The sequence below is a fragment of the Labeo rohita genome, unplaced genomic scaffold, assembly GCF_022985175.1.
Source record: "Labeo rohita strain BAU-BD-2019 unplaced genomic scaffold, IGBB_LRoh.1.0 scaffold_2527, whole genome shotgun sequence".
Lineage (NCBI taxonomy): Eukaryota > Metazoa > Chordata > Actinopteri > Cypriniformes > Cyprinidae > Labeo > Labeo rohita.
The window spans coordinates 1-6,746 of record NW_026128800.1 but is presented as its reverse complement, the minus strand read 5'-3'; the positions used below and the strand labels follow the sequence as shown (position 1 = coordinate 6,746).

The 6,746-nt window shown below is 49.3% G+C and overlaps 10 non-coding genes across 10 annotated transcripts; 5 read left to right on the top strand and 5 right to left on the bottom strand.

The window, feature by feature from the left end:
• The first annotated feature begins 952 nt into the window (after nt 1-952).
• On the top strand, nt 953-1,026 carry trnai-aau (transfer RNA isoleucine (anticodon AAU)). The gene has a single exon. It is a non-coding gene; the product is annotated as a tRNA-Ile (tRNA).
• A 95-nt stretch (nt 1,027-1,121) lies between these two features.
• On the top strand, nt 1,122-1,194 carry trnaf-gaa (transfer RNA phenylalanine (anticodon GAA)). The gene has a single exon. It is a non-coding gene; the product is annotated as a tRNA-Phe (tRNA).
• A 324-nt stretch (nt 1,195-1,518) lies between these two features.
• On the top strand, nt 1,519-1,590 carry trnaq-cug (transfer RNA glutamine (anticodon CUG)). Its single transcript has one exon. It is a non-coding gene; the product is annotated as a tRNA-Gln (tRNA).
• A 397-nt stretch (nt 1,591-1,987) lies between these two features.
• trnay-gua (transfer RNA tyrosine (anticodon GUA)) lies at nt 1,988-2,074 on the top strand. The gene is given in 2 exon segments: nt 1,988-2,024; nt 2,039-2,074. It is a non-coding gene; the product is annotated as a tRNA-Tyr (tRNA).
• A 902-nt stretch (nt 2,075-2,976) lies between these two features.
• Nucleotides 2,977-3,048, top strand: trnae-cuc (transfer RNA glutamic acid (anticodon CUC)). Its single transcript has one exon. It is a non-coding gene; the product is annotated as a tRNA-Glu (tRNA).
• A 1,098-nt stretch (nt 3,049-4,146) lies between these two features.
• Nucleotides 4,147-4,218, bottom strand: trnac-gca (transfer RNA cysteine (anticodon GCA)). The gene has a single exon. It is a non-coding gene; the product is annotated as a tRNA-Cys (tRNA).
• Nucleotides 4,219-5,091: 873 nt separating this feature from the next.
• Nucleotides 5,092-5,178, bottom strand: trnay-gua (transfer RNA tyrosine (anticodon GUA)). The gene is given in 2 exon segments: nt 5,092-5,127; nt 5,142-5,178. It is a non-coding gene; the product is annotated as a tRNA-Tyr (tRNA).
• Nucleotides 5,179-5,585: 407 nt separating this feature from the next.
• On the bottom strand, nt 5,586-5,657 carry trnaq-cug (transfer RNA glutamine (anticodon CUG)). Its single transcript has one exon. It is a non-coding gene; the product is annotated as a tRNA-Gln (tRNA).
• A 328-nt stretch (nt 5,658-5,985) lies between these two features.
• On the bottom strand, nt 5,986-6,058 carry trnaf-gaa (transfer RNA phenylalanine (anticodon GAA)). The gene has a single exon. It is a non-coding gene; the product is annotated as a tRNA-Phe (tRNA).
• Nucleotides 6,059-6,153: 95 nt separating this feature from the next.
• Nucleotides 6,154-6,227, bottom strand: trnai-aau (transfer RNA isoleucine (anticodon AAU)). The gene has a single exon. It is a non-coding gene; the product is annotated as a tRNA-Ile (tRNA).
• Between the last annotated feature and the right edge of the window lie 519 nt (nt 6,228-6,746).

Genomic DNA, 6,746 nt, shown 5'->3' with positions numbered 1-6,746 from the left:
ACTGCAGATCAAGAGGTCCCCGGTTCAAATCCGGGTGCCCCCTTTGTATTTGGCAGCTTAGCTTCAGTGTGTAGCTGTCATTGTTTGACCTTGTCAAAGTCAAGGTGCTCACTGTCTTCTAGTGGTTCGAACACCGGAAGTGGCGTTCTTGGCCTAACCGAAGCCTTGACTTTAAAGGGAGGCTGGCTTAGTGGTGGAGCATTTAACTGCAGGCCAAGAAGTCACTGTTTGAAGTCTGGGTGCCACGTTTGGACAGCTTCGAGCTAACTGAAAGTTTATCATCAACGTCAGGCTGGCATTGTTTGATGTTGTCACATTGAAGGAGGTCAGTTTCCTTCATTGGTTTATTGCAGTGTGCCTCATCGGGGTATAGCTCGGTGGTAGGACCCTTGACTGCAGATTAAGAGATCCCTGAGTCAAATTTAGGTCCCCCCTTTGCAGCTTTGGACCAACCAAAGCTTTGACTTTAAAGTCAGCCTGTCTTTGAAAGTGAAAGTGACGACGTATTGTCAAGCATGGTGACCCATACTCGAAATTGGTCCTCTGCATTTAACCCATCACAAGTGCACACACACACACACAGACCCGGAGCAGTGGGCAGCCATTGCTCCAGCGCCCGGGAGCAATTGGGGGTTCGGTGCCTTGCTCAAGGGCACTTCAGTCATGGTATTGAAGGTGGAAAGAGCGCTGTTCATTCACAATCCCCAACTTCAATTCCTGCTGGTGCGGGAATCGAACCAGCGACCTTTGGGTTACAAGCCAGACTCTCTCTTTGTTTGATATCGTCACATTGAAGGGAGTCGTTTTGTTTCAGTGGTTTTGTACAGTGCATCCTATGGGGGTATATCTCAGTGGTGGCGCATTTAACTGCAGATGAAGAGGTCCCTGGTTCAAATCAGGGTGCCCACTTTGGACTGAAAGCTCTGCACTCTGATTAAATTAGCTGGATCCAGGCCGGTTAGCTCAGTTGGTTAGAGCGTGGTGCTAATAACGCCAAGGTCGCGGGTTCGATCCCCGTACGGGCCAGCTTCTTTTGGTCTGTTAGCTCATCTCTGCTCTTCTCGCAAAGTGACGGTTGGTCCTAACGTAAAGCCCTGCTGACCAAGCTGACGGCAAGACTGGCCGAAATAGCTCAGTTGGGAGAGCGTTAGACTGAAGATCTAAAGGTCCCTGGTTCGATCCCGGGTTTCGGCAGATGCTACCTGCTTCTGTCTTTTGGTCGAGGGTGTCCAGTGATCCAGTGACTTGGATCCAACCCCTCCAATCTAAATGGGTCCCCATAGCCGCAACGCTATCTCCTTCCCAGACAGCTGTGCGCAAGGCGGTCGTGGCTCCATGGTGTAACGTTTAACGCGCCGGACTTTGAATGCAGAGATTCGAGTTCAAATCTCGGTGGAACCTGCGTGCCTTCTTGCGGCAGGTAAAGGAAGAAAAGCAAGCGCTCAAGTTTTTTTGCTGCTGACGAGCCGTACACGACTTATTCTTTGCGGTCCTGTGAGCTGTGGCTGCTTCTTGCGTGGTTCCATGGTGTAATGGTTAGCACTCTGGACTCTGAATCCAGCGATCCGAGTTCAAATCTCGGTGGGACCTGCTTTTGCCACGAATGTGCGCAGGCCCTGTCCGAAAAAAAAAAAAAAAAAAACGTTTTCACAGCAGTGGGCCCCAAAAGCTTCACGTACCGAGTATCTGTAATAACGCCAAGGTCACAGGTTTGATCCCCGTACCGGCCAGGGTTTATTTATTTATTCAATTATTTTTTCATTTTGCCTGGACAAGACTTTGCGGACAAGTTCCCGTATGGCGTAGCAGTCAGGATGCTTGGTTTTCACCTAGGCGGCCCATGTGCGACTTCCGGTATGGGAAGGGGGCTGCTCCTTGCTTCCCTCTTTGAACGTCCCGCACGTCTTCCTGCGTCAGAAGTCATTTCTCGCCAGCAGTCGCGCTACAGAATCGTGATAGGCCGAGGTTGTGTCCCCGTTCCCCCGTGCCTTCGATAGCTCAGCTGGTAGAGCGGAGGACTGTAGGAGGAGCGTTGGCAATCCTTAGGTCGCTGGTTCAACTCCGGCTCGAAGGAGGTTGTTTTTGACGCGCCCACCATTTCTGTTGGGCCGGCCTTCTCAAAGCAGAAAGTCGAGATTGACTTCGCAGTCCGCCGCCAGGGGGGGGTGGGTAAAAGTGCATTCCCTGACCGGCTGCTGGCTTGTTAATAACATGAGAAGAAGCAGACAGCAATACAGGCCTCTGTCACGCCGAAAGCCAACAAGTCTGGTGCGAGCACAGGGCACCCCGGCCGGTGGGCCAGTGACGCAATGGATAACGCATCTGACTGTGTCGCTGTCACACAAGAGACGTGTTTTGCAAGAATTCCTGCTTGCTGGCATTCACATCAATCCACAAGTCGTTCTTTTAGGTTAGGCTGTTTCATTCAAGTCAATATAAAAACTATTATGCTATGTCTAGCGTTCTCTTACGTTACTGAGCACAGCAAACTGTGGTACGAGTACCAGTAGTGGTACTCAGGCTCCCTCTAGTGGTACACAGAGGAAGTTACCGCATTTTGTCTTGGGTGTGACTTTCTGCAGACACTGCAAAGGCAGAGTACGCTAGTTTGGAAACTCCACAATCCAGCAAGTTCTGTTTAGTGATTCCCTGTTTGTCTGGCATGCTGCTCTCTTTATACAGTTCCTGCTTCCTGTCATGTGTTCTTAAAGACATACACACTAAAATGTTAAGAGGGGAAAAAATGGACTTGAGAAAACAAGTAAACCACTTCACACTCTATGATGCATAAAATCATTACAATACATAGAGCGGAAAAACATGTCTCTTGTGTGACAACGACACAGTCAGACGCGTTATCCATTGCGTCACTGGCCCACCGGCCGGGGTGGAGTTGCTGGGTTTCTACGTGACAGAGGCCTGTATTGCGGTCTGCTTCTTCTCATGATATTAACAGGCCAGCAGCCGCCCAGCCCTTCCCTGGTGGTCTAGTGGTTAGGATTCGGCGCTCTCACCGCCGCGGCCCGGGTTCGATTCCCGGTCAGGGAACGCTCTTTTACCCCCCAGCAGCGGACTGCAAAGTCAATCTCGACTTTCTGCTTTGAGAAGGCTCAAAGAACTCTTAATCTGCAGTTAAATGCGCCACCACTGAGATATACCCCCATAAGATGCACTGCACAAAACCACTGAAACAATTGAATTGAACTGACTTCCTTCACTGTGAAGATATCAAACAAAGACAGGCTGACTTTAAGGTCAAAGCTTTGGTTGGTCCAAAGCTGCCAAGGCCAAAGGGGGCACCTGCATTTGAACCAGGGACCTCTTCATCTGCAGTTAAATGCGCCACCACTGAGATATACCCCCATGAGATGCACTGTACAAAACCACTGAAACAAAACGACTCCCTTCAATGTGACGATATCAAACAAAGAGAGAGTCTGGCTTGTAACCCAAAGGTCGCTTGTTCGATTCCCGCACCAGCAGGAATTGAAGGTGGGGATTGTGAATGAACAGCGCTCTTTCCACCTTCAACACCATGACTGAAGTGCCCTTGAGCAAGGCACCGAACCCCCAGTTGCTCCCTGGGCACCGGAGCAATGGTTGCCCACTGCTCCGGGTCTGTGTGTGTGTGTGCACTCGTGATGGGTTAAATGCAGAGGACCAATTTCGAGTATGGGTCACCATGCTTGACAATACGTCGTCACTTTCAAAGACAGGCTGACTTTAAAGTTAAAGCCTTGGTTGGTCCAAAGCTGCCAAGGGCAAAGGGGGGGCCTAAATTTGACTCAGGGATCTCTTAATCTGCAGTCAAGGGTCCTACCACCGAGCTATACCCCGATGAGGCACACTGCAATAAACCAATGAAGGAAACTGACCTCCTTCAATGTGACAACATCAAACAATGACAGCCTGACGTTGATGATAAACTTTCGGTTAGCTCGAAGCTGTCCAAACGTGGCACCCGGACTTCAGACAGAGACTTCTTGGCCTGCAGTTAAATGCTCCACCACTGAGCCAGCCTCCCTTTAAAGTTAAGGCCAAGAACGCCACTTCCGGTGTTTGAACCAGTAGAAGAGAGCGAGCATCTTGACTTTGACAACATCAAACAAGGACAGCTCAACACTGAAGTTAAGCTGCCAGACACAAAGGGGGCACCCAGATTCGAACCGGAGACCTCTTGATCTGCAGCCAAATGCTCTACCACTGAGCTATACCCCCACAAACAGCACCGCAATACACCGCTAAAGGAGAATAAGTTCCTTCACTGTGACAATATCAAACAATAACAGCTTCACATGGAAGTCAAGCTTCGGTTGACCCAAAGCTTCCAGTCCAAAGGGGGCACCCGGATTTGAACCGGGGACCTCTTGATCTGCAGTCAAACGCCATGAACAGAGCGGCAATAAACCACTAAAAGTGAATAAGTTCCTTCACTTTTGACACTTTGACAGTGTATATACAGTCCATGAGAAGTGATAATCCAGTTGGTTGCAAAGTTGTGTCCTGGAAAGGTAAATCAACAGTTTGGAAACTCCACTATCCAGCAAGTTCTATTTAGTGATTCCCTGTTTGTCTGGCATGCTGCTCTCTTTATACAGTTCCTGCTTTCCTGTCATGTGTTCTTACAGACATACACACTAAAATGTTAAGAGGGGGAAAATGGACTTGAGAAAACAACTGCCCTACAAAGGCAAAAGACCTTAACTCGCTAGAGTGTGAAAATGAGAAAAATGACTTTAACGTTTTTTTATTTGTCCAGCCAAATTAATTATAGGTAGGACATTGGAAATTTGGCAATTAGATGTTTTAGCAATGAAAATGATCTACATTAAAAAACGGTGAGCTCAAACTTGATTTTTACCCCTATTTCGAAGTTAGCGTACTCTGCCTTTGCAGTGTCTGCAGAAAGTCACACCCAAGACAAAATGCGGTAACTTCCTCTGTGTACCACTAGAGGGAGCCTGAGTACCACTACTGGTACTAAGAGAACGTAGACCACAGTTTGCTGTGCTCAGTAACGTAAGAGAACGCTAGACATAGCATAATAGTTTTTATATTGACTTGAATGAAACAGGCGCGTCAAAAACAACCTCCTTCGAGCCGGAGTCGAACCAGCGACCTAAGGATTGCCAACGCTCCTCCTACAGTCCTCCGCTCTACCAGCTGAGCTATCGAAGGCACGGGGGAATGGGGACACAACCTCGGCCTATCACGATTCTGTAGCGCGACTGCTGGCGAGAAATGACTTCTGACGCAGGAAGACGTGCGGGACGTTCAAAGAGGGAAGCAAGGAGCAGCCCCCATCCCATACCGGAAGTCGCACATGGGCCGCCTAGGTGAAAACCAAGCATCCTGACTGCTACGCCATACGGGAACTTGTCCGCAAAGTCTTGTCCAGGCAAAATGAAAAAATAATTGAATAAATAAATAAACCCTGGCCGGTACGGGGATCAAACCTGTGACCTTGGCGTTATTACAGATACTCGGTACGTGAAGCTTTTGGGGCCCACTGCTGTGAAAACGTTTTTTTTTTTTTTTTTTTTTTTTTTTTTCGGACAGGGCCTGCGCACATTCGTGGCAAAAGCAGGTCCCACCGAGATTTGAACTCGGAACGCTGGATTCAGAGTCCAGAGTGCTAACCATTACACCATGGAACCACACAAGAAGCAGCCACAGCTCACAGGACCGCAAAGAATAAGTCGTGTACGGCTCGTCAGCAGCAAAAAAAAAACTTGAGCGCTTTGCTTTTCTTCCTTTACCTGCCGCAAGAAGGCACGCAGGTTCCACCGAGATTTGAACTCGAATCTCTGCATTCAAAGTCCGGCGCGTTAAACGTTACACCATGGAGCCACGACCGCCTTGCGCACAGCTGTCTGGGAAGGAGATAGCGTTGCGGCTATGGGGACCCATTTAGATTGGAGGGGTTGGATCCAAGTCACTGGATCACTGGACACCCTCGACCAAAAGACAGAAGCAGGTAGCATCTGCCGAAACCCGGGATCGAACCAGGGACCTTTAGATCTTCAGTCTAACGCTCTCCCAACTGAGCTATTTCGGCCAGTCTTGCCGTCAGCTTGGTCAGCAGGGCTTTACGTTAGGACCAACCGTCACTTTGCGAGAAGAGCAGAGATGAGCTAACAGACCAAAAGAAGCTGGCCCGTACGGGGATCGAACCCGCGACCTTGGCGTTATTAGCACCACGCTCTAACCAACTGAGCTAACCGGCCTGGATCCAGCTAATTTAATCAGAGTGCAGAGCTTTCAGTCCAAAGTGGGCACCCTGATTTGAACCAGGGACCTCTTCATCTGCAGTTAAATGCGCCACCACTGAGATATACCCCCATAGGATGCACTGTACAAAACCACTGAAACAAAACGACTCCCTTCAATGTGACGATATCAAACAAAGAGAGAGTCTGGCTTGTAACCCAAAGGTCGCTGGTTCGATTCCCGCACCAGCAGGAATTGAAGTTGGGGATTGTGAATGAACAGCGCTCTTTCCACCTTCAATACCATGACTGAAGTGCCCTTGAGCAAGGCACCGAACCCCCAATTGCTCCCCGGGCGCTGGAGCAATGGCTGCCCACTGCTCCGGGTCTGTGTGTGTGTGTGTGCACTTGTGATGGGTTAAATGCAGAGGGATCCTTTTTAAAAAAACCTGCCGTCAAAAAAGGGGTCCCTCACCCAGCTTAAAAACCCCCGAAAAGAAAACCCCCCCCTTTGCAATTTAAAAACCCAAATGGAAA